The following is a 26393-nucleotide window of genomic DNA, read 5'->3' on the forward strand; positions in this document are numbered from 1 at the left end:
GGGGTGAGTTCAACAACTCAGCAAATACTAGTTGGCATGTATAGTAAGCTATAACAGACAGTAATAACTATGGAGTACAGTCTCCTGGACAAAAGATGGAATGCATAATAGAAAAGGGCTGAAGAGAACTGTACTCACCAGAGCCTCCTATCAGAATAGTCAGGTCATGAGACTGAGAGTATCATAAATCCTGTATGCATGTCAAACATATGCATCCATCCAAATGCAGCATACAAGTGCAGCAAACACAATCAGTAAATGCATAAATGCGTATGATGCCAATGATGGGTCCTGGTCACCCCAGACGCCAGTCAGCCATTTCACACACGATGGTGAGACCGAGTGGGTAGGGCTGTGACAACCGAGCACTCTGCCATCACTACTCCTGATGAGTGACCGAGTGGACGGGATGCTGTCGGAGTACACCTATCCTCCTACCGCAAATCATAAATGGGGGAGCTCAATGCTCTCATCTCCCGGTACACGATGACGGGGAGGGATCCCGGCGTGCTACCACACTGCAGTACACTACCCATGAGCGTCCCAATGGAGCACCACTGAGCAAACTGACGTGCTACCACACTGCGTCACGCTACCCATGAGCGGACCAACGGAGCACCGACAGTGATGAAACTGGCAATGTGCTCAACAATAATGGAGCAGACTATCGCGCAGCATTCAATCATGCAAATGATGCATGGCACTAAGCATGGCAATATCCTGAACCAATCCACATATATATAAAATGTGTATCCTAGTATCAATAAGTCATATCCGAAGATCTAAGGTACACAAGACAAGTATAGTATAAATAAAAACCTGAGTCCTGAACATAATAAGGCATGATATGCCACTACCTCTATGAGCATATATACAATCATGTGGGTACTAACATAAAATGCATAACAGGTGAGCAAATAAGCATGTAACAGGTATCCGGTAGTGACATATCAAAATAAGAACGAACATAATTATTACTAAAGTCTATAACCTACTAAACATATCAACATGACATTATCAAAGAAAAGTCAAGGTACCTGACTCCAATAGAAAGGTCCAATCCGGTCTAAATCCGACGTCGAGATACTCATCTCGCATCAAAGTCCTGTGTCACATGGTATACAGATTTAGCTAATTACATATAAATAAATTAGCTAAATCAAATCCTCGAGAAACTAACATAAATCCAGATCCAATTATAAACCCTAATTGGATCATCTAACTCCTCAATCAACTTAAACTAATCCATTCAAATTAGGACTTGCAATAAGCATAACCAATCATGGTAATTTTCTAAAATCAACGCACCCTTAATTCATCCATAGTGTCAATTTGATAGTAACTCCAACCCTATCCTCAATTAATTATCCCACCATGAAATAACACATTCCTAAACTGATATTAACACACTGATATTAACACACTTATTGATTGGATCAGTGCTTACAATAAGAACTAACCTTAATAATCTCCTTCTTTCCCTCCTCCGCTGAAGAAACATAGCCACAATAGATTAACCTTCTCACATTCTGCAATATATCCAGATTGAACAGATACACAATACCATTTTAAGCCTTATTAAAAAAAACCAAGAATCAAATCTAGGATTAGCACTAACTACTATTCCAATTCCTTGATGTGGTATTGCTCCAATGAATCATAACAAGAGTAGACTAATTTCGACATCAAACCAATTCTGCACATACTTACCCCAATCCAAATCAGTGAAGAGGAAGAGATCATGGACCCTTCCGATGCAAGATCCACCTCTTTGCACGACTCCACAAGCAAAGGGAAAAAGTTGGCCAAAACCCTTTGTCGATGCTCCTTCTCCCGACACCCACGACACTAATCAACAGCGGCACGACATCAGGCAGTGTCCATCGGTGTTGGGCAGAGACAACGTAAGGACAACTAGGGCTCGGTGAGGAAAGGGGAAGAAGCAAATAGATAGGAGAAGGTTTAAACCGCGGCGTGCGACAGCTGTTGCGGCGCCGGTTGGGAAGGAGGAGACGGATCTAGGGCTCAGGGCGGCGGTCGGCGCTAGGCAGAAGATAAGGTCTGCTGCCGAAGCTAGGGCTGAGAGGGCTCGGCGTCGAAGCTTCCTTTTCCGAGGGGTCTTGTACACGAGGAAGGCAAAGATCGGGTGGAGAGGAGTCGGGAGGAAGGAAAACCGCCGTGTGCGGTTAGGGCAAAGAAGGTGACAGCTTAGCGCGAGGAAGAGGGAGATCGCGCGTGAGAGGGCTCGGGTGAGGGGACTGGGAGAAGAAAAACAAAAGAAAATAAACTAAAAAATAAAAATGAAACTTTTCCTCGTTAAAACGGGGTAGCCCAAACAGGGGTAATAATAAGAGAATATGATATTTATTAAAAAAATATTTAGCAAATTCCTAAGTTAAAAATTATTTCTTAGCAAAATGAAATTTTAGGATTTTGAAAAAAATTTCTATGTAAAATGACCTAAACAAAATTCTAAGTAAAAATTTTGAAGATTTTCAAAGATAATATTTGAAAAACTTTCAAAGTATTATTTAATTCTTGTTTAATGATTTTTCAGAAAGTTAATTAAACATTTTATTTCAATATTTCAGCTTCCAGGTCGTGGCAAGGCACTAAGCCTTCTTGGTTATTGGATCAACAACCACTTCCTTAGACAAAGCCTCATAAAGAAATTTTAACGTTTAATTTTCCTTGCCGGAAGCTTTAATAATAAAAGAAATTTATTCTAATAAGTCTTTTGGAACCCAATAGAGGTTCCTTCCTACTGGATTAATTAGAAACTTAGAGGGCATATAATTCTTGGGAATTTTCCTAAGTTGACCTTGATGATATTTAACATACCAATTTAATTTTCCATAAATCCTAAGTTTTGACTTTTGAAAAACATTTGTTTTAAAACATGCATCAGTTTTCAAATTTTCAATTTCTAATTTTAAATTATTATTTTCTGATTTTAATTTATCTAAAATTCTATTTAAGTTAGCATTCCCTTTTTTTAATTTGAATAAATCTTTAAAAATAGACTTAATAAATTGAAAGGACTGAGTCGGGGTTAGATTACATACCTTACTTACTTGACTTGGTGATGCTCCCCCTTCACTGCAGCTTTCTTCCTCTAATGTTCTTCCCCCTTCATCTATGCTCATCTCTGAGCTTGACTCTTCTTCCAGCTAATGGTTAGCCATTAGCGCTAACCCCGAGAAGGCTTCGACGTCTGATTCGGAAGAAGACGAATCTGACCAAGTGGCCTTCAGGTTCTTTTGTTTGGAGGAAGATTGTCGCTTTTCCTTTACTCTTCCCTTTTTCTTTAATTTTGGGGAGTCATCTTTGATGTGCCCTTCTTTGTTGCAGTTGTAGCAACGAACCGTTCTTCTCTTTCGCTCATGTCTCTTTGTATGCGATCTAAATTTATTAGAATTAAAAAACTTATTGAAACGCTTTACCAGTAGTGTCGCTTCTAATTGGTCGATCGAGTCTTCGGAGTTAGAATCGTTTGTTCTTGCTTTTAAGGCAATGTTCTGACTTGTTTTCTCTACTTCATTGGGCTCTGCAATCCGAGATTCATGAAGTTCAAAAGTTGAAAATAAATTTTCTAAAGTACTTACCTCGAAGTCCTTAAAGATGTAGTATGCATCTAGTAAGGACGCTCATTCTGGAGTTCCGGGGAAGGCGTTGAGCGCGTACCGGATCGAGTCCCGATTCGTTACTTCTTCTCCAAGGTTGCTTAGTTGAGTTATTAGCTCCTTAATCCTTCCTTGGAGTTGCGCTACCTTCTTGCCTTGGTTCATCCGGATGTTCGTAAGTTGAGTCCGGAGGATATCGCGTCTTGCAAGCTTCACTTCGGATGTACCTTCGTGAAGCTCCAGGAATTTTCCCAGAGGTCTTTCGCGGAGTTGTAGCTTCCGATCCGACTTACTTCTTGTGGTGGCAGCACGCTAAGCAGGTGGAACTCTACCTTTCCGTTGGCGACAAAATCAGCTTGCTCCTTCTTGCTCCACTGATGCTCTTCTTTGCCTTTTAGAACTTCAAAACCATATTTCATAGTTAGTAAAATATCGAAGTCGGTTTTAAAAAATACCTCCATCCTGCGTTTCCACGTCGTGAAGTCTCCGTCGAACTTCGGGGGATGAATGCTTGTTTCGACCATCATCTTGATCTTCATGCTTCAGTTGGCGGTTAGTCCTTCTGAGGCGGTCTGGCTCTAATACCAATTGTAGGTGCAGCGGAGGCCGGCAAGAGGGGGGGGGGGTGAATTGCTTCTGGAAATAAAAAATACCCTCCTCAAGACTTTTAGCTCAAAATAATAAGCAACAGTAAAATAAACAAAGAAACAGACTCAGTGATTTACTTGGTTACAATCGAGACGGTTGTTAATCCAAGGTAGAAGAAAAGCGCTATGAAAATGTCTCCTTCTCTGAAGGCGGAGAAGTCTTTTACACAATGGAAAGCTCAGACAAGTTGCTAGGAATGACTACAGAGTTGAAAGAACAATTGATGAATAATTCCTAGCTCCAGGGGCCTTTATATAGCCTCTAGAAATTCTATCTCGAAGGTCCAAGGCGCCTCCAAGGGAGTGACTGGATAAAACTCTATCCGCAGCGCAAATAGTTATTTTGACCAAATGAAGGCGCCTTCATCAAGCCTTGAAGGCGCCTTCAAGGTGAAGGTGCCTTGAAGCCATGATGAAGACGCCTTGAGCTGCCTTTCCAGCTTGTTTTCTTCTTTGCTTCAACTTCCGAAGTTTCATCCTTTTGGGTGGATTCCGACCAACCGAAATAGGGCTCACCCGAACTAGTTTCCGGCCTTCTCCTCGAGCAGTCTTCCGACCCATCTTAGCGTCCCTCGAACGCCGCGCACATTCTTCTCGCCCACCGGTGTACTCTTCCGCAGCTCTCTCGTCCTTCGGACGCACCGAGCCCGTCGGCTCCCTTCCCGTGCCATCCTTCTCGCTAGATACGTCTTTCGCTTGACTTCCTGCGCTCCTAAGCTCCTGAACACTCAGACACAGGGATCAAACACAAAGCAGGACCTAACCAACTTGGTTGATCACATCAAAACAACCACGGGGTCTAATAGATCGTCGCCCACACAACGTCCAAGATAAGAAGAGGAATACGATAGAAGATCAAGAGGTTGTTGCTTACAAAGAAAGGTATAACTAGTAATTCTATTCCGCATCATACTAGTTTTCTTTGTATGGATTTTGAAATACCAAACACAAGAGGCTAGTGATTCTAGATTTTCAGATTTGTGATTTGAAGTTGTGTTTCTTTTGTTTTTTCGATCTTGTGATTCGATTGTTATTTTTGGTTAAACCTAGGGTTACTATATTAAATTTCATTGAAAGGCTTTATCTAGGAAGTGGTGGATGCTCTCATACCCAAGAAGGCCTAGTGCCTCGCCATGTTTAACCTGGAAGCTGATCTTTGGAATTAATATTTAATTGAATTTGTAACATGGGTGGATTTGGATCAATAATGTTAAGCATCGTTTGCGATCCAAGTCTAAACCACTAAGAACATATAAGTTGAATTTGGAATCAATAATCTTAAGTTCCGTTTGCAATTCCAAATTTAATTTCTAAAGAACACAATAGGTTATTAGGAAAGGTTCAGGACTTGTACAAAATGTTTGTACAGGGGAACCAGTACGATATTTCTAGTAGCAACCAACAATGTTGCCATGCTGCATACATGTCATTTATTTTACATGTATATGTAGTTGTATTTATATTGCACAGGTGTCATGAGTTGTAACGACTACTCTTCTTACTACTACTACTCTCTAAGAGTGACCGTTACTTAACTACTAACTCTACTTAACCTGTATGATTAAAACCACATGGAAACCCTACCAAAAAATTTCGCCAAAGTCTCCCCTGTACCAGTGACCTTAAACTGATATACAAACACTATATACACAGCCACAAGCGGTTGGAACAGATAACAAACTCTCACGCAGTTATATAAGTGTCAAAACCAAAAGAAAATAATACGACAAATCATCACACAAGAACACAATTCATCTACTATGTCCTAATCACATCAAAATAACATATACTGTCTCAAATACTTCTAACATAGCAAAAGAAAAAGAAAACTAAAGGAAACTCCTTCCTAGTCCCAAGGCTTCCATAGTCCTGGCATCACACATCCTTTGACCACCTCCTTGTCACCTTCCTTCCTATATCTTTTCCTTTCCTGTATCTGCAGTAAGAGGAAATGCAATCTATAAGCAAAATGCTTAGTGGGCGCTTTCTAACTTACAAAATCTCGATATGCATGAGAATATACTGAAATCTAAAACTGAATGCACAAAAGGAAATCTACTCATGCGCATCTACTAGTGAAAGAAACATACTGAAAGGCTAAACATGTAAAGTAAATCTATACAATCATGCTAGCATAAAAAACTAAACTTACTGAATTCTAAACACCTTCTGAATCTTATTTCACTTGCTTAAAGAACTAAACTTACTGAATTCTAAACACCTTATGAAACTTATTTTACTTGTTCAAAAAAAACTTATACTTATAATACTTCAAAATAATAATCAACTTCTTCTTGGGCCCTGGCAACTGTACTTACTTTGCGTGCATCCCTAACTTGACCCGAGGTAGCTAGTCCCGAATCTAGTAGGGTATACTAGGTTATCTGAACCTAGGGACGACTATGGGAGCCCAACCCATGGACAACTGAGAGTCCAACACAGTGCCACTAATAAAAGTAAAATACTTGTTATCTTTTAATACTTCTAATATATAATGCCTTGGCATTTTAATAAGCACCTTGTGTGCCAAAATCCCTAAAGTCTTGACTTTGGGATCTACTTAAGCCTTGGCCTTTTACTTTCTTTTCTTTATCATTCTTATACTTTTCTTAAACTCAAAATACTGTTAGGGTATTTTTAAATATGCATCTATAAGTGAAATCAGCTAGGTAACACACAATCATGCATATTTAAAAGAAATCTAAAGCCTTGTTCTACAATGCTTTCTATAAACTATCTGTATTTTAAAAATAAAGACTACAGCTTTAGTTGTTCCATAATTCCAAACCTCCTAAGAAGTTAGGTGAAGAAACTACATTAAACCTCAATAGTGCAGTAACATTCACATATCAAAAAATCGATGGATCACAACTACACAAATTTAGCTAACATGAGATAACTTCAACTCTACTCATTCTACAATCTTGCTCCTTTAGTCATGATAAAGAGTTATCTGAACTAACCATTATCCTATCTAGAAGAAAGGTTTGTCATTAAACAAATATTGTACCAACATTTAGGGTCATCTAGAAAGAGTAGAAATCATGCTCAGAATTGATCTAACATTTAACTCTCTTTTCTCATCTTCTAAACTAAATTTCTACTCTGAAGTTACTACTTGCATATCTAAAACACTCACATACTTCTCACCTGTTAAATTCATTACATCACTTCAAATAATCTTTTAGTCTTAATACATGATACTCACCAAAATAACAAATTACATATGCTCATCTTCACTCCTTCATCCACACTTCTGCACTAAAGAGATTACACTACCTACTTCATCATAAAATAAACCGAAATCACTGCTGGATCAACCTCCAATTAGCCTAATAAACCAATACTTAATCCAAGTCATTCTGTGTTCATTGCCTATTAACAGAACAAAGGGAAACTAAAAGCTTAAAGATAAATCTAACTTTATATATACTTGAAATAAAAGGCAGTTCGTTGCATAGATATATATATAAACTAAAACTGAAAATCTACAACTGAAATGTTTTCATGAAATCTGAAACTAACATGCTACAAATTAATCTAACTCGTTCTAAACTGCAAGACTTCCTCAATTCTGTACAAACACAATCAAAAAGTGTGCCTAAAGACTTCCTCAAAACTTATCATATCATGTAAAGAACATCTTTAACCCAACAGAACCTCACAAATCTACAAAGTAATATACTTGAAACCTCTTAATCTACACCGAAAATTTCCACAAGCAAGGAAAGAACTAAAATGTTTCTTATCTTCTAATCCTTTAATTATAGAATGCCTCGGCATTTCTTCGAGCACTTGGCGTGCTGCTGATCCCAAATTATGAAATTTAGAGATCCTATCAAGACCTTGGTCCTTTCTTTACTTATAACTACTTATAATCTTCTAAAAAGATTTAATGAAACACATGCTTTAAATTAAAGAGCTATTCTTGCTCGTTAAGGAAGTAGTAAACTTCAAATATGCACTCTAAAGAAACTAAACCATATACTCGTGCATATCTAATAGCAAAGAAAACTGGTCATGCTCAACTCATAGCAAACATAACTAGAAAATATACTCTTATTGAAAATCTGCATTTGCTAAAGAACTAAACTAAATCTACACTTAATGAAGAACCAAATTGCACCACTAAAGAACAAGATGGAAAATTCTGCACTTAAGCTCTAAAGGGGCTGTTCGTGACATTTACACCATAATATTCAGCCAGCAGGTTCCTCTCAAAGGTTTGGCAGGTGAAACATACGAATATAGTTGAAGGTATGATTGGAATTAACACCAATTTGGCATGTACAACTTCTAATGATAGTAATGATTCCTAACTCATTGTCTTTAATTAATTATTAGTGCAAACACTATAATTGTCTCAAATTAACTTGCCCACAAACAGCAAAGGAAATCCAAGACAAAGAAATCAATACTGCACAGCCCAAGGAAACTCTATACAGCAAAGGAAAGTCTAAACCTCAAAGGAAAGCTAGAAAATCCGCATATCATGTTTTTTTTTTGTTATAGTACATACATTTACTATCAGATTTTGCTTGATCTATAGACTTGTATGTTATTCATGCCCGGTTCCTGGAAACGAAACAAGTTTAGGACTGCATATTAAGAGGAAAAGAAATGCAGAATGTTCAGACTTGCTAAAATAAATAACATATACTCAACTAACAGATAATGGGAAACTCTAAACAACAAAATCTTAAACTGATATGATATTCATGGTTGTCCTATTTGAGTTTAACTGGAGTCTACGGTAGAAACACTGAATCTAAAATAGCATGTATATAATTTCCCACACAGGTGAACTGCTAAACCTTGTTAGGCTTCCTAGAACCTTTTTTTTTTAAATCAGAACCTATGGTAAACTTATTCACAGTTGATGTCTTAATAGAGCAACAAAAATTCAAAAACTTTAAACTCCACATTGATCCAAGCATGCTTATCACGGTCACAAAGATAAACCCAAATCAAAAGCTACAAATGCAAATTTCAAATCTTGAAAGGAATCTTTCCACATACTTAACCTCTATCGTTCTTCCCCTTTCTTCCCTTGGGACTTACAGCCGCAACACAAAACCAACCTTCCTTACAACATGCAACGAAATCATGGAAAATAAGAATCCGAGAGCTACTCTTACCGCAGGTGAGTAAGCATCTTACCTCGGTTTCTTTGACTCACAGCCGAAAGAAGGACTTTCTAGGGTTTGGGTGAGCTTGAAATCGTGGCCTCTTCCTCGCTCACGGCTTCCTTCTTGACGTGAGACCTCGGATCGACAAAGAACTCCCGGAGTTCGCCCCTCACCGGCCGCCGAAAATGAAGCTAGGGCTCCGTTTGTTTTTGCTCGGGCAGAAAATCACCGACGCGCCGTGAGAGGAGAAAGGATTGGGGAGAGGAATTAGGTCTCGGGTACGTTCCTAAGTTCTGTTCTTATAACTAGGGTTTTTATTAAATACTATACCTTAAATATATTTTGTTGCCTACTCTTTCACGAAATACTCGTGGAATAGTTGGTTGGCTGCGTTTCCGCCTAAAACTTGGTTCGTGGGTTCGAGTCTCGGTTGCAACCATTTTATTTCCTATTTATTCTCTGTTTCCTAACTACCGCTTAAATAGAATTTTTCTCCTTCTTTAATAACAACCGATCGCTAGCACACTTGGTCAGCCCGACTTTAACCAAATCCCAGGTCGCAGCTTCGATTCCTCAGCCACGCACTTTTTATTTCCAATTTATTTAAACGCTCCTAAATACTGCTTATATATATTTCATCCTATATATGTTCACAAATAGGTCGCTGACCAGTTGGTTGGCTGGATTCGGTTAAGACTTGGGCCAAGTCTGATGTCTTGGGTTCAAAACCCGGCTTCAACACTTTTTTTTTCTTTTTTTTTGTAAACTTCTTCCTCTTGGTAAAAAATACCAAACGAACTCCAAAAATTACTTAAAAATACTCTAAAAATTTCTAAAAATCTCTAGAATTTTTCTATAGCATTTAAAAATATTTTTGAATTATTTTTGGGGCTCAAAATGAGGAAATTTGGGTCGTTACAATTCCTCACACCTTATAAAAAGTTCATCCTTGAACTTAGAATAATTCCGGATATTTCTATCTCACACTGTCCTCACACTCCTAGGTAACTTCCTCGTACTTCTGATTCCAAATGACTTTCACTAACGGTACTCTTTGTTCCTTAGTCTCTTAACTTTTCGGTCCTTATCATTCATATCGCATCATACCCATCAGTGGTCCTTGGAAGGCCTGTTATAAGGTCTCTGGAGACCATAGGTGCATTAGTCACACCAAATGACATGACTACAAATTCGCAGTGTCCATATCTGGTCCTGGAGACTGTTTTGGTGCATCACCTCCTTTCACTTTCAACTGATGGTTCCGAGAACGCAGATCTATTTTAGAGAGCACTGTTGCCCTCCTTAGCTGATCAAATAGATCATCCATTCTAGGAAGAGGGTACTTGTCCTTAACCGTTACTTTGCTCAACGCTCTAAAATCTATGCACATCCGCATAGATCTGCCTTTCTCCTTAATGAACAACTCTGGAGCTCCCCGGGGTGAATGACTAGGGCGGATGAAACCCTTGTCAAGTAGCTCCTGAATTTGTTCCTGTAACTCTCTTAGCTATGCTAGAGAAATTCAATACAGAGCTTCTGAAATTTGGCTGGTGTCAGGAAACAACTCAATTTCAAACTTTACTTCTCTGTTGGGAGATAGTCCAGGTAGCTCTTCTAGAAATACTTCTGGATATTCATAGACTACCCGAACGTCTTCCTGCTTGGGTTTTTCTTGTTATCATTGTCCTTCTAGTTCTAATTACTTAACTGGGGCTTCTGACTCCCCACTGTCTTGTCCTCTATCTTAACATCTAGTTATGCCAAGAATAATACCTGATATCTTCTCTATCCTTTCTAAACATACTTATGTATATATGAATATAAGAGAAACAAAACTAAAATTGTCTATATTCTTTCTAACCATATGTATCAAAACATAGAAAATTAAAACATGAATTTTTTTCTTTCCTAAGCACATATAAGCAGATACTCTATACTGCAAATAATAAAGAAAGTATAAAAGAAAATTAAATACTTTCTTACTTGAAGACGGTAAGGATGGTGCTGATGTGTGATGCTGGAGAATGGGACCTGGCTCTGATACCAACTGTAACGACCACTCTTCTTACTACTACTACTCTCTAAGAGTGACTGTTACTTAGCTACTAACTCTACTTAACTGGTATGATTAAAAACCACATAGAAACCCTACCGAAAAATTTCGACAGAGTCTCCCCTGTACCGGTGACCTTAAACTGATATACAAACACTATATACACAGTCACAGGCGGCTGGAACAGATAACAAACTCTCACGCAGTTATATAAGTGTCAAACCAAAAGAAAACAATACCACAAATCATCACACAAGAACACAATTCATCTACTATGTCCTAATCACATCAAAAAAACATATACTGTCTCAAATACTTCTAACATAGCAAAAGAAAAAGAAAACTAAAGGAAACACCTTCCTAGTCCCAAGGCTTCCATAGTCCTGGCATCACACATCCTTCGACCACCTCCTTATCGCCTTCCTTCCTATATCTTTTCCTTTCTTGTATCTGCGGTAAGAGGAAATGCAATCTATAAGCAAAATGCTTAGTAAGCGCTATCTAACTCACAAAATCTCGATATGCATGAGAATATAATGAAATCTAAAACTGAATGCTCAAAAGGAAATCTACTCATGCTCATCTACTAGTGAAAGAAACATACTGAAAGGCTAAACATGTAAAGTAAATCTATACAATCATGCTAGCATAAAGAACTAAACTTACTGAATTCTAAACACCTTCTGAATCTTATTTCACTTGCTTAAAGTCTTATTCTTTAATACTTATGTGAAACTTATTTTACTTGTTAAAAAAAAACTTATACTTATAATACTTCAAAATAATAATCAACTTCTTCTTGGGCCCTTGCAACTGTACTTACTTTGTGCGCATCCCTAACTTGACCCGAGGTAGCTAGTCCCGAATCTAGTAGGGTATACTAGGTTATCTGAACCTAGGGACGACTATGGGAGCCCAATCCAAGGACAACTGAGAGTCCAACACAGTGCCACTGATAAAAGTAAAATACTTGTTATCTTTTAATACTTCTAATATATAATGCCTTGACATTTTAATAAGCACCTTGTGTGCCAAAATCCCTAAAGTCTTGACTTTGGGATCTACTTAAGCCTTGGCCTTTTACTTTCTTTTCTTTATCATTCTTATACTTTTCTTAAACTCAAAATACTGTTAGGGTATTTTTAAATATGCATCTATAAGTGAAATCAACTAGGTAACACACAATCATGCATATTTAAAAGAAATCTAAAGCCTTGTTCTACAATGCTTTCTATAAACTATCTGTACTTAAAAAATAAAGACTACAGCTTTAGTTGTTCCATAATTCCAAACTTCCTAAGCAGTTAGGTGAAGCAACTACATTAAACCTCAATAGTGCAGTAACATTTAAATATCATAAAATCGATGGATCACAACTACATAAATTTAGCTAACATGAGATAACTTCAACTCTACTCATTCTACAATCTTGCTCCTTTAGTCATGATAAAGAGTTATCTGAACTAACCATTACCCTATCTAGAAGAAAGGTTTGTCATTAAACAAATATTGTACCAACATTTAGGGTCATCTAGAAAGAGTAGAAATCATGCTCAGAATTGATCTAACATTTAACTCTCTTTTCTCATCTTCTAAACTAAACTTCTACTCTGAAGTTACTACTTGCATATCTAAAACACTCACATACTTCTCACCTGTTAAATTCATTACATCACTTGAAATCATCTTTAAGTCTTAATACATGATACTCACCAAAACAACAAATTACATATGCTCATCTTCACTCCTTCATCCACACTTCTGCACTAAAGAGATTACACTACCTACTTCATCATAAAATAAACCAAAATCACTGCCGGATCAACCTCCCATTAGCCTAATAAACTAATACTTAATCCAAGTCATTCTGTGTTCATTGCCTATTAACAGAACAAAGGGAAACTAAACCTTAAAGATAAATCTAAGTTTATATGTACTTGAAATAAAAGGCAGTTCGTTGCATAGATATATATATATAAACTAAAACTGAAAATCTACAACTGAAATGTTTTCATGAAATCTGAAACTAACATGCTACAAATTAATCTAACTCGTTCTAAACTGCAAGACTTCCTCAATTCTGTACAAACACAATCAAAAAGCGTGCCTAAAGACTTCCTCAAAACTTATCATATCATGTAAAGAACATCTTTAACCCAACAGAACCTCACAAATCTACAAAGTAATATACTTGAAACCTCTTAATCTACACCGAAAATTTCCACAAGCAAGGAAAGAACTAAAATATTTCTTATCTTCTAATCCTTTAATTATAGAATGCCTCGGCATTTCTTCGAGCACTTGGCGTGCTGCTGATCCCAAATTATGAAATTTAGAGATCCTATCAAGACCTTGGTCCTTTCTTTACTTATAACTACTTATAATCTTCTAAAAAGATTTAATGAAACACATGCTTTAAATTAAAGAGCTATTCTTGCTCGTTAAGGAAGTAGTAAACTTCAAATATGCACTCTAAAGAAACTAAACCATATACTCGTGCATATCTAATAGCAAAGAAAACTGGTCATGCTCAACTCATAGCAAACATAACTAGAAAATATACTCTTATTGAAAATCTGCATTTGCTAAAGAACTAAACTAATTCTACACTTAATGAAGAACCAAATTGCACCACTAAAGAACAAGATGGAAAATTCTGCACTTAAGCTCTAAAGGGGCTATTCGTGACATTTACACCATAATATTCAGCCAGCAGGTTCCTCTCAAAGGTTTGGCAGGTGAAACATATGAACATAGTTGAAGGTATGATTGGAATTAACACCAATTTGGCATGTACAACTTCTAATGATAGTAATGATTCCTAACTCATTGTCTTTAATTAATTATTAGTGCAAACACTATAATTGTCTCAAATTAACTTGCCCACAAACAACAAAGGAAATCCAAGACAAAGAAATCAATAATGCACAGCCCAAGGAAACTCTATACAGCAAAGGAATGTTTAAACCTCAAAGGAAAGCTAGAAAATCCGCATATCATGTTTTTTTTTTGTTATAGTACATACATTTTCTATCAGATTTTGCTTGATCTATAGACTTGTATGCTATTCATGCCCGGTTCCTGGAAATGAAACAAGTTTAGGACTGCATATTAAGAGGAAAAGAAATGCAGAATGTTCAGACTTGCTAAAATAAATAACATATACTCAACTAACAGCTAATGGGAAACTCTAAACAACAAAATCTTAAACTGATATGATATTCATGGCTGTCCTATTCGGGTTTAACAGGAGTCTATTGTAGAAACACTGAATCTAAAATAGCATGTATATAATTTCCCACACAGGTGAACTGCTAAACCTTGTTAGGCTTCCTGGAACCCTTGTTTTTAAATCAGAACCTATGGTAAACTTATTCACAGCTGATGTCTTAATAGAGCAAAAAAAATTCAAAAACTTTAAACTCCACATTGATCCAAGCATGCTTATCACGGTCACACAGATAAACCCACATCAAAAGCTACAAATGCCAATTTCAAAGCTTGAAAGGAATCTTTCCACATACTTAACCTCTACCGTTCTTCCCCTTTCTTCCCTTGGGACTTACAGCAGCAACACAAAACCAACCTTCCTTACAACATGCAACGAAATCATGGAAAACAAGAATCTGAGAGCTACTCTTACCGCAGGTGAGTAAGCATCTTACCTCAGTTTCTTGGACTCACAGCCGAAAGAAGGACTTTCTAGGGTTTGGGTGAGCTTGAAATCGTGGCCTCTTCCTCGCTCACGGCTTCCTTCTTGACGTGAGACCTCTGATCGATGAAGAACTCCCGGAGTTCGCCCCCCGCTGGCCGCCGGAAACGAAGTTGGGGCTCCGTTTGTTTTCGCTCGGGCAGAAAATCACCGACGCGCCGCTAGAGGAGAATGGATTCGAGAGAGGAATTAGGTCTTGGGTACGTTCCTAAGTTCTGTTCTTATAATTAGAGTTTTTATTAAATACTATACCTTAAATATATTTTGTTGCCTACTCTTTCATGAAATACTCGTGGAACAGTTGGTTGGCTGTGTTTCCGCCTAAAACTCGGTTCGTGGGTTCGAGTCTCGGCTACAACCATTTTATTTCCTATTTATTCTCTGTTCCTAACTACTGCTTAGATAGAATTTTTCTCCTTCTTTAATAACAACCGATCGCTAGCACACTTGGTCAGCCCTGTTTTAACCAAATCCCAGGTCGCAGCTTCGATTCCTCAGCTGCGCACTTTTTATTTCCAATTTATTTAAACGCTCCTAAATACTGCGTATCTATATTTCATCCCATATATGTTTACAAATAGGTCACAGACCACTTGGCTGGCTGGATTCGGTTAAGACTTGGGCCAAGTTCAAGGTCTTGGGTTAAAAACCTGGCTTTAACACTTTTTTTTTTCTTTTTTTTTTAAACTTCTTCCTCTTGGTAAAAAATACCAAACGAACTCCAAAAATTACTTAAAAATACTCTAAATATTTCTAAAAATCTCTAGAATTTTTCTATAGCATTTAAAAATATTTTTGAATTATTTTTGGGGCTCAAAATGAGGAAATTTGGGTCGTTACAATGGTTTGTTGCAGATCCGGTGAGTTTACTGATCATTGTACCATGTGTCGTTTCCAGATTGGGTATATGTTTATCATTTTATCAGTTATAGTATGTGCAGTTTTTGTATGTTAGATATAATCGTTATACCATATGAGATTGACTAGTATTGGTAGTTGTGTTTATTGGATATGTTAGTATGATCATATTCTTTATTCTCTACTGAGACTGTATACTTTTGATCTCCATGTTATTTATGGTCCATGCACTACCTTGTCTATTACCCGCTGGTTACCTATATTCACCAACTCATGTATACCTTTATGTTTTCAGGTAGCAAGTAGATGTCGCTTGGAGTATCCTGTCTACCAGGACCTACGTCACATCCGAAGATCACTTCAGGTTTTCATTTATGTTTTACTTGTATTCAGTATTTGGTGTATTTGGTGATTTGGTGTTTTGATTCTATTTGTGTTGTTGTGGTTGTTGTATAGAGCCTAGCTGGCTAGCAGTGTGTTGATTTATTTTGTATGGGCTTTCCGTTGTCGATTTTCTACTGTGTTGGTTTTTAGTACAACCGAGTGGGATGTTTAATGTATATATATAATTGCGTGGTTGTGTTTATTCTTGTTCCAGCTGAGTGGGCTAATTATTTAACTGCGTGATTGTGTATATATAATCCAGCCGCATGTGGTTGATGTATTTTGTATATATGTATGTCTTAGATTGTCACCCATACAAGGGAGATGCTGCTGGATTTTTGTCTGGCAGGGACTCCTCTAGGGGCGTGACAAAAATATCAAGTTGTTTGATTTGTGTTAATTGTTCTTCTTCTTCTTGATTAATGGAACCTTGTTGATTAATAGTTATGATATTATTTTCATCAAAAGTTACATTGGTAGTTTCTTAAATTTTTAAGGTGGACTTATTGTAAATCCTATAGGCTCTACTCGCATAAGAATAACCAAGAAAAATTCCTTGTTGAGTTTTTGAAGTAAATTTTCCTAGGTAATCTTTAAGGCTTAAAATATGCACATTACATCCAAATACTTTAAAATATTTTATGTTAGGAATTTTATTAAAATAAACTTCATAAGAGGTTTTATTTAGACTTTTGTTAATTATAATTCTATTTTGTACATAACAAGCTGTATTAACAGCTTCAACCCAAAAGTATTTAGGTAAATTATATTCATTTAACATTGTTCTTGCAGCTTCCTGTAAAGATCTTTTCTTACGTTCTACTAGTTCATTTTGTTGTGAAGATTTTGGGCATGAAAATTTATGTTGATAACCATTTTCTAAGCAAAAATTAGTAAAATAATGATTCTCGAACTCTCCTCCATTATTACTTTTAATTTTCTTAATTTTGATTTCTTTATCATTTTCTATTTGTTTGCAGAAATTTCTAAATGTTTCGAAAGTTTCAATTTTACTAGATAAAAACTTAACCCAAGTGTATTTCGAGTAGTCATCTATAATTATTAAGCAGTAAATGCTTCCATTCTCTGATTTTATTACATGAGAGTCAAATAAATCTAAATGTAATAGTTCAAGTATTTTATTAGTTCTATTTTGATTAGTTAATTTATGAGTTGATTTAATTTACTTTCCTTGTTGACAAGGGTTACAAAATTTATTTTCAAGATTTCCTAATTTTGGTAGACCCTTAACTAATTCATGTTTGTTTAATTTCAGTAATTTCTTAATATGAGTGTGAGCTAAGCTCCTATGCCACAACCATGTTTCTTCATAATGTGTTAAAAACACTTGGGTAATGTTTTAGGTAGACTAATTGAGTATATATTTTTTTCTCTGAACTCTTTTAGCAATATATCAGTTGAGTCATTGTAACATATTTGACATTCAAAAGAAAGAAATTTGACTTTAAATCCTGAATCACATAATTGACTTATACTAAGCAAATTATAATGAAATTGTTCAATAAGTAAAACCTTTTTAATTGATATATTTGATTGTAATTGAATTTCACCTGTACCAAAGGTAACTAATCCTAGATTTTTGAACTTGATATTGGTAAATTGGTGTTGATCCCCAATTATATGTCTGGAACAATTGCTGTCAAAGATCCATTTATTCAGAGCTTTGGATTCCTACATAATACAGGAGTTAAACCAAAGTATGGGTAAAGGATAAATTTAAGTATGAGGGATAAATTTTAAGAATTTGGTTATAGTGGTGATTTGTAAGTTAATTTTAAAATAATGGAGTTTAAGTTTATAATTTTTAAGATAATTTTAATTCAGTTTAGATAATTTTTAATTGATAATAATTTTATGTTTAAAATAATTTTAAAAATAATTTTTAATTATGTTTTTTTAAATAATTTTTTAATTAAGTTTTAAAATGATTTTTAATTATGTTAAAGTCTAAAATAAGTTTTAATAATTTTAATAATTTTTAAATATTAATAATTTTAGGTTTAAAATATTTTTAAATTAAGTTTTTTTAAAATAATTTTTTAATTAAGTTTTAAAATGATTTTAATTAAGTTTTAAAATGATTATTAATTAAGTTTTAAAATAAAATTTCAAATAATTTTTAGTAAAGTTTTAAAATAATTTTTAATTAAGTTTAAAATAATTTTTTTAATTAAGTTTTAAAATAATTTTTAATTAAGTTTTAAAATAATTTTTAATTAAGTTTTAAAAATAATTTTGAATTAAGTTTTAAAAATATTTTTAGTTAAGTTTTTAATTAAGTTTTAAAATAATTTTTAATTAAGTTTTTAAAATATTTTAATTAACCTTTAAAATAATTTTTAGTTAAGTTTTAAATTTTTTTTTGATTAAGTTTTAAAATAATTTTTAATTAAGTTTTTAAAATAATTTTATTTATGTTTTTAATAATTTTAAAATAATTTTTATTTAAATGATTACTTAAGTTTTCAAAATAATTTTTAATTAGGGGTTTTAATTAAGTTTTTAAAATAATTATTAATTATATTTTTAATAATTTTTAATTAAGTTTGAAAATAATTTTTAATTAAGTTTTAAAAATAAATTTTAATTATGTTTTAAAATAATTTTTAATTATGTTTTGAAAATAAGTTTTTAATTACGTTTTCAAATAATTTTTTAATGAAGATTTTAATTAAGTTTTAAAGTAATTTTTAATTAAGTTTTGAAAATAATTTTTAATTAAGTTTTAAATAAGTTTTTAATTAAGTTTAAAATAAGTTTTTAATTATGTTTTAAATAAGTTTAAAATAAATTTTTAATTACGTTTTAAAATAATTTTTTAATTTAGTTTTAAAATAATTTTTAATTAAGTTTTAAATAAATTTTAATTAATTTTTAAAATGATTTTTAATTAAGTTTTTAATAATTTTTAATTAAGTTTTTAAAATGATTTTTAATTTAGTTTTAAATAATTTTTAATTAAGTTTTTAAAATTATTTTTAAGTAAGTTTTAAAAATAATTTTTAATTAAGTTTTAGAAAGATTTTTAATTAAGTTCTAAATAAGTTTTTAATTAAGTTTAAAATATGGTTTTAATTAAGTTCTAAATAAGTTTTTTTAAATAATTTTAAATTAAGTTTTAATTTAAGTTTAAAATAAGGTTTTAATTAAGTTTTAAATAAGTTTTTTAAATGATTTTAAATGATGTTTTTAATTAAGTTTAAAATAAATTTTTAATTAAGTTTTTTTTAAGTTTCAAAAAAGGTTATTGAACACATGTTAGATTTAAACTTAGCTTTGGGTTGATTATGCAGGTTTTTTAAGGATAAGTTTTCAGTTACGTGGCGAGACATATGACCTTCTTGTGTATCAACGGTGGACCACTTGTTGAATACTTTCCAAAATAGTTCTGCCCAAAACACTTAATACTTGGTTTTGGTCTAACTAGCTCATGTTTGATTGGGGTAGCTTCGGTCAGATCTACTAAGTCTAGTGCACTAGGTAGAATACTCAAGATTTATCCTAGACATGCTTTCGGCAAAGCTTCCTTGACATACTATCATCCCAATCCATTCCGGTGCTATGTTATAGGGTTGGGTAAACCTTTATAACTATCCATTCTAAGCTAAGTAAACTAAACCTACTCCTAGTCATGCTTAGAGATTGATCAAGTTGGTTGAAACATTTTTCTACTTGCTCTCCCTGAGTCATAGCTTAGATATGGTCTATCTAAGTAATGGATTTGACCCCTAGGAATCAAATATAAATTTGGTTTGATTAAACATTTTATTGGAACTCATGCTTGGACTTGACTTTTAACGTTTTGACTAATTAAGGATAGATATGGTTTATTTATTTGATTTGGTTTATAACCAAGTCCCAATTTTTTGTACACGGCTCGTTGCGATCCAAGTACCATATTTAGACACTTGGATCCCAGTTCAAACTTTTCCAACGTTTTCTTGAGTCGCTCGACTTAACCTTTCAAGTCGAAATTTTCTTCCTCAAGTTTTGCAACTTGGGTTGAAGTTCGGACTTGAACTTGGTTAGTCGAATCACTCAAGTTAACTTGCTTCTTAAGGTGGTCTATTTCCTTGATTAGCAAGTTATTTTTTTTTTTTCAAATTTTGATAATTTTTTAAATAAACATTTAACAACTTTAAGTAAATTTGACTTTGAGTAAATCGTTACCATATTTGGACTTTCGAAAATGGATGCAGATCCATTGCTTCTCTCGGACTCGATGTCTACCTCAGATTCAGTGTAGTTTTTGGACTCGTAATCTTCCTCGGAATTGGATTCTTCATTTCTTGCCATAAAGGAAAGATGGCTGGAATGCTTCGGTTCTTCCACACCGGATTCCTTGGAAGATGATTTATCCCATGTCGCTTGGAGGGCTTTCTTTCTTCTTGTCGACTTAGGCCTTTCTTCCTTCCAATTTGGACATTCCTTTTTGAGATGCCCCTTCTTGTTGCATCCATAACAAATCATTTCTGATTTGTTTTGCATCTGGTTGAGTGGTATCTTCTTGGTGCTTCTTTTGAGTTTCTTTTTTGTTAGTAATCTCTGGACCATGTTGACTAGTTCTTCTTCATTTGTTGAGTCGGAGTCTGATTCACTTTCTGATTCGACCTTTGTTCTTGATTTGATTACTTTGCTCGGACATGCATACAAAGCAACTCCTTTCTCGACTTGACTCAAGTTAGCTTGTTTGTGTAGTTCTAATTCGCAAAATAACTCATCTAGTTTGAGAATTGAAAAATCCTTAAAAACTTTGTAAGTATACACTATTGATGCCCGCAAAGCATTCCATAGAAATGCATTTAGTGCATACCTTATAGTATTGTGGTTCTTCAGGTTGTGTTCGATGAGATGGAGGCTGTTGAGGATGTCTTTTAGTCGAGCATGTGGTTGTGAAACCGTCTCTCTAGAGAGCATTTTAATGTTAAATAAATTGTTTAGTAAAAGATCTCTTTTACTTACCTTGGACTCATCAGTCCCTTCATATAGCTTAACCAGGTAGTCCCATAGTTTTTTAGCATTGTCGTAGGGGCCGACTTAGTTCAACTCCTCCATTGTAAGCCCGCACTAAATAATGTTGATCACCTTGTAGTTTAGTTGCACCTTCTTGATCATTAGAGGAGTCCAATCTTCTGGTTCTAGTGGCATTCCATCTTTCATCGGAGGTGTGTAGCCATTCAATATTGTGAACCAAAGTTTGATATCAGACTTAAGGTAACACTCCATTCTGTTCTTCCAATAACTGAAGTTTTCCCCTTTGAAAAGGGGAGGTCAGACCGTGTTGTATCCTTCTTGTTAGGAAATTTTCATTCTTGTATCAAAGAAAATAACAAACATATTTCCAAGACTCTCGTCTTGGGATTAGGAGTGCAGAAAAAAATAAGAGAGAGAATTCTAAAAAAAGAAAAGAAATAAGTAAAAAGAAAAAGTTTTAAAAGTGCTTTGAAAAATGGTTAAGTATTTTCAGAGCTACGAGGCTCTGATACCAATTGTTGGACTAGAATAGTACGATAGAGGGGGGATGAATATCGTGTTTAAAACTTTTCTTATCGTATTTTAAAAAATAATCAAAATATGCAACGGAATGTAAAAACTTAGTTCGGTTACTTGGTTCGAAACCTAGGTCGACTCCTACTCCAAGGCCCACGATTCTTGACCGCACAGATGGGCAATCCACTAAAACCCTTCTTTCCGAAAACCTTGGAAAGAAGCAGTGCGTACAATATGCAAGATAGTAACTGTAACGGCCACCCTTCTTAAAACTCTACTACTCTCTAAGAGTGACCGTTACTTAACTACTAACTCTACTTAACCGGTATAATTAAAAGCCACGAGCAATCCCTACCGAAAAATTTTGACAGAATCTCCCCTGTACCGGTGACCTTAAACTGATATACAAACACTATATACACAGCCACAGGCGGCTGGAACAGATAACAAACTCTCACGCAGTTATATAAGTGTCAAAACCAAAAGAAAACAATATCACAAATCATCACACAAGAACACAATTTATCTTCTATGTCCTAATCACATCAAAATAACATATATTGTCTCAAATACTTCTAACATAACAAAAGAAAAAGAAAACTAAAGGAAACTCCTTCCTAGTCCCAAGGCTTCCATAATCTTGGCATCACACATCCTTCGACCACCTCCTTGTCGCCTTCCTTTCTATATCTTTTCCTTTCTTGTATCTGTAGTAAGAGGAAATGCAGTCTATAAGCAAAATTTGCTTAGTAAGCGCTATCTAACTCACAAAAACATGAATATGAATGTATACAGAAAGAACTAGAAACTATATGCTCTAAAAGAAAGTAAAGCATAAACATAATTGCTCATGTCAAACTAATAGCAAAGAAAACTAAGGAATCATGCTATACAAGATAAAACTGCATGCTGAAAAATAAAGCTAATCATGCTAAATAACTAAGCAGGAAATAAATAAAACTAATACTGCATGTTTCAAATTAAAAGAAACTAAACTTACTAACTTTAAGCATAAATGATGCTTGTTTCATTTGTTTCAAAACTTATACTTTATTACTTTAAAATAATAATCAACTTCTCTTGGGCCCGGCATTGTACAAATTTGCGTGCATCCTTAATATGAGTCGAGGTAGCTAATCCTGAAACTACTAAGGTACTTCTAGGCGATCTTGTGCCTAGGGGCGATCTAGGAGCCCATCCAATGGACCTTGTGTCCGGTACATGCCATTAAAAAGTAAAATACTTATTTTCTTTTTTAACTATAACTTCCTTATACTTGTTATTTTTTAATTCTCTTATAACAAAATGCCTTGGCATTTATTCAAACACTTAGTGTGCTTTTAATCCTAAACTTCTGGAATTTAGGATCAATTTAAGACCTTGGTCTTTTCTCACTTATAACTACTCATTATAACAAGGATAGTCTAAACTACATGCTATGTATATATATGTATATGCTATATTCTGTTCATGCACATCCTAAAGCAAGAGAAAACAAAATCAGCATACATAACTAACAAAAATCTGCACTACTTTATGCTAATCAAAATTCTGCACTTGCTAATAGAAAAAGGCAAAACTAATTCTGCACTATAATTTTTAAAGCAAACCTATGTAATCTTATTCAAAGCTTACCCCTTCACAAAGATCTCCAAAACAACTAAAAGAAGAAGACCAATCTGATCCGGAAGCAAGGAAAACAAGCTAAATCCCAGCTACTGGGTTAAGATCTTGTTTTTATTGGTTCTAAGCTTATACTTTATTTTATTCCTTTGTAATTCACGGCAGCAAGTTTAAAGAAACAATCCTCAACTTCTCACAAAGGTGTGACCCAACTCAATCCATAAAGTATCGTATCAATCTTAACTTACTTAGACCTCTTCAATTGTCAAATATCCAACCACCCTTGACTTGATTGATAATTATTTAATTAATCTTAATCTACTTGACAAATGATATCAACTTAACTTAAGCATGTTGTTGAAATATTAAAGCTACTTAGTTGGCCTCGACTGCTTGGTATAATTGCACCAAAAATCTCCATAACATCATTTGATCAACCTCAACCACTTATGGCATGAATGCATTCAATTAAGTCAACGAGGGTAAAACAGTTAGAGCTTAAGGTAAATCATGTTTAGGAATATGATGGACTTAAAGCTATGCATACCAGAAGCAATGAATTCATATTAAAATAAAACATATGTCATGCTTAAAGAATTTGAAAATCTGCACTTACTAGGTCTACACTTCTAAATTATTTCCAACAAGGCAAAGCATGAGGAAAGGATGCTGCTACTATCAGAAATTTCCACATAAAGATAGCAACATACTAGGACATACACTTAACAAACCTACACCTTCTAAATTACTTCTAGCAAAACAGAGCATAAGGAAGAGGTAATCGCTACTGCTATCAAAAATTAACCCATGATATACTAAGGCATGCACTCCGTAGGTCTACAGATTCTGATTCGTTTCCAGCAAAGCAAGGCATAAGGTAAGAATGCTATCACTATAAAAGAAAGTGATTCATAAAGATTATAGAATCTAGGGTTCGGATTATAAATCTATATGAAAAACCTAGACTCAATTGCTATATGAATAACAAATCATTAGACCTATAATAAGTCACCAGCCCTTAGTCATTATACAAAATATTGTAAAACTTTCAATCCTCATTCACTGAAATTGCATACGTTACCATGTTGCGCATTACCTAGGTAGATGTTCATGACGACTCAAATTCCTTACATTTTCAATATCCAGTTAATATAAAGTTTGAAGGTCTTGAACCTAAGATAAATTGGTTTTGACATACAAAATTAAAGTGGACTACTTGAGGAACAGATCTATAAGCTTAATGATAACAATCATCTCCATTTGTAAACAATTTCCTAAAAAAACTGATAATTATCCAGAAAATATACTTTGTATCTGTATTAACTAGTAATTAGATGTATATCCATATCCATTACATTTGTGCCAAAATGAGCTACAACTTAGTCTTATACTAAAATAAACTATGCTGTTGTATCCATAGTTTTGTACCACTCCAACTATCAGTTGATTAAACGGACACCAAAAGAAGCTTGATTGAGAACTTGGTTTTCTTATTGCGCAGGTTAGCAGTTGTCTTTCACTCTCCTATTTAAATGTAGTTCAAACACTTAATTTCTTTGTTTTTTGGTATCACCCAAACCCTATAATTTGAACCAGATGTTCCAAAGTTTGTCATACATCTTTCTTTAGATCAACCTCCAAAATTAAGATTGATCTTTTCATAAAAAAAAACCCATTACATAAACGATACAACAGATGCCCAAATCTAAACATGTCTGGATTGGATGTACTTGATCATAGAGGCGAAATAATTCAAACTACATGCTCAAGCTTATACAAATCATCCCTTAGCAACCACACTTCTTAACAGTATGTTTTAAAGGTCAAAAGGAAATCAAAACTAAACCCGAAACTGAATGCCACGGCAGAAATTCATAAAGAACAGGATGCTCAACGTGCTCAACATACCTAACCCCTTTCTTGTTCTTTCTGTGAGTCTCATGACAGCAAGCCCTAAACAACAATCTCCATTACCAAAATTCGGAAACAAAAATGAAACCAAATTCCTGGAAATCCAAAATTCCTCACGGCACATTCACAAAACAAGAGAAATCCTAAATCAAAGGCTCGAAACTATCTTACCGCAAGTGAGTAAGCACTTACCTTGCGATTTCTTGGACTTACAGCCAAAGAGGAAGGCTCTAGGGCTTCGGGGAGATGAAGACTTCGGCTTCTCTTCCGTGCTCATGCGTTCTCTTCGACGAGAGGAGCTCGGATCCGCAAGATTCGCCGGAAGAAGGCCTTCGCCAGCCGCCGGAGACGAAGCTAGGGCTTCGTATTCCTTCGCTCGGTAGAAACGGCGCCGTCGCACGCGAGAAGCAGAGGAGAAAAGGTTCGGGTGAGAAGAAGTTTAGGTTTCGGGAAAAAAACTTAAACCTTTTCTTATAACTAATATATTTATTAATTACTATACCTTAAATATTATTCACTCTTTTTTTAATTAACAAAGCCTGCCAGCACAGCTGGTCAGGCGGGTTTTGCTCGGGTCAAAGGCCTCGCTTCGATCCCTCAGCCGTGCACTTTTTATTCCAATTTATTTTAAATATTCCAACTATAGTTTAAATATATTTTGATGTAAATTTAATTAAGAAACAATCGGTTGGTCTGTTGGTTAAGCGAATCTCTGCTTAACCCGAGGTTTCCGGTTCAAACCTTGGCTATGATAATTTTTTTGTCAAGACTTCCTTCATTTTGTAAAAATATCAAACGACTTCCAAAAATTATGTAAAAATACTCTAAAAATTTCTAAAAATCTTTAGAATATTTTAAAAGCAGTTCCAAATATTTTTAAGGACATTTAGAACTTGAAATAGGGAAAATTGGGTCGTTACAGTAACACCCTACTATCTTGTA

The 26393-nt window shown here is 34.7% G+C and overlaps 1 long non-coding RNA gene across 1 annotated transcript; it reads right to left on the reverse strand.

The window, feature by feature from the left end:
* Positions 1-22562: 22562 nt before the first annotated feature.
* LOC121980525 lies at positions 22563-25897 on the reverse strand. The gene is made up of 3 exons (XR_006111579.1): positions 25644-25897; positions 25449-25546; positions 22563-22624 (listed from the first exon to the last, which is right to left on the reverse strand). It is a non-coding gene; the product is annotated as an uncharacterized LOC121980525 (long non-coding RNA).
* Positions 25898-26393: the final 496 nt, after the last annotated feature.

This window comes from Zingiber officinale, chromosome 5A (assembly GCF_018446385.1).
Source record: "Zingiber officinale cultivar Zhangliang chromosome 5A, Zo_v1.1, whole genome shotgun sequence".
NCBI lineage: Eukaryota > Viridiplantae > Streptophyta > Magnoliopsida > Zingiberales > Zingiberaceae > Zingiber > Zingiber officinale.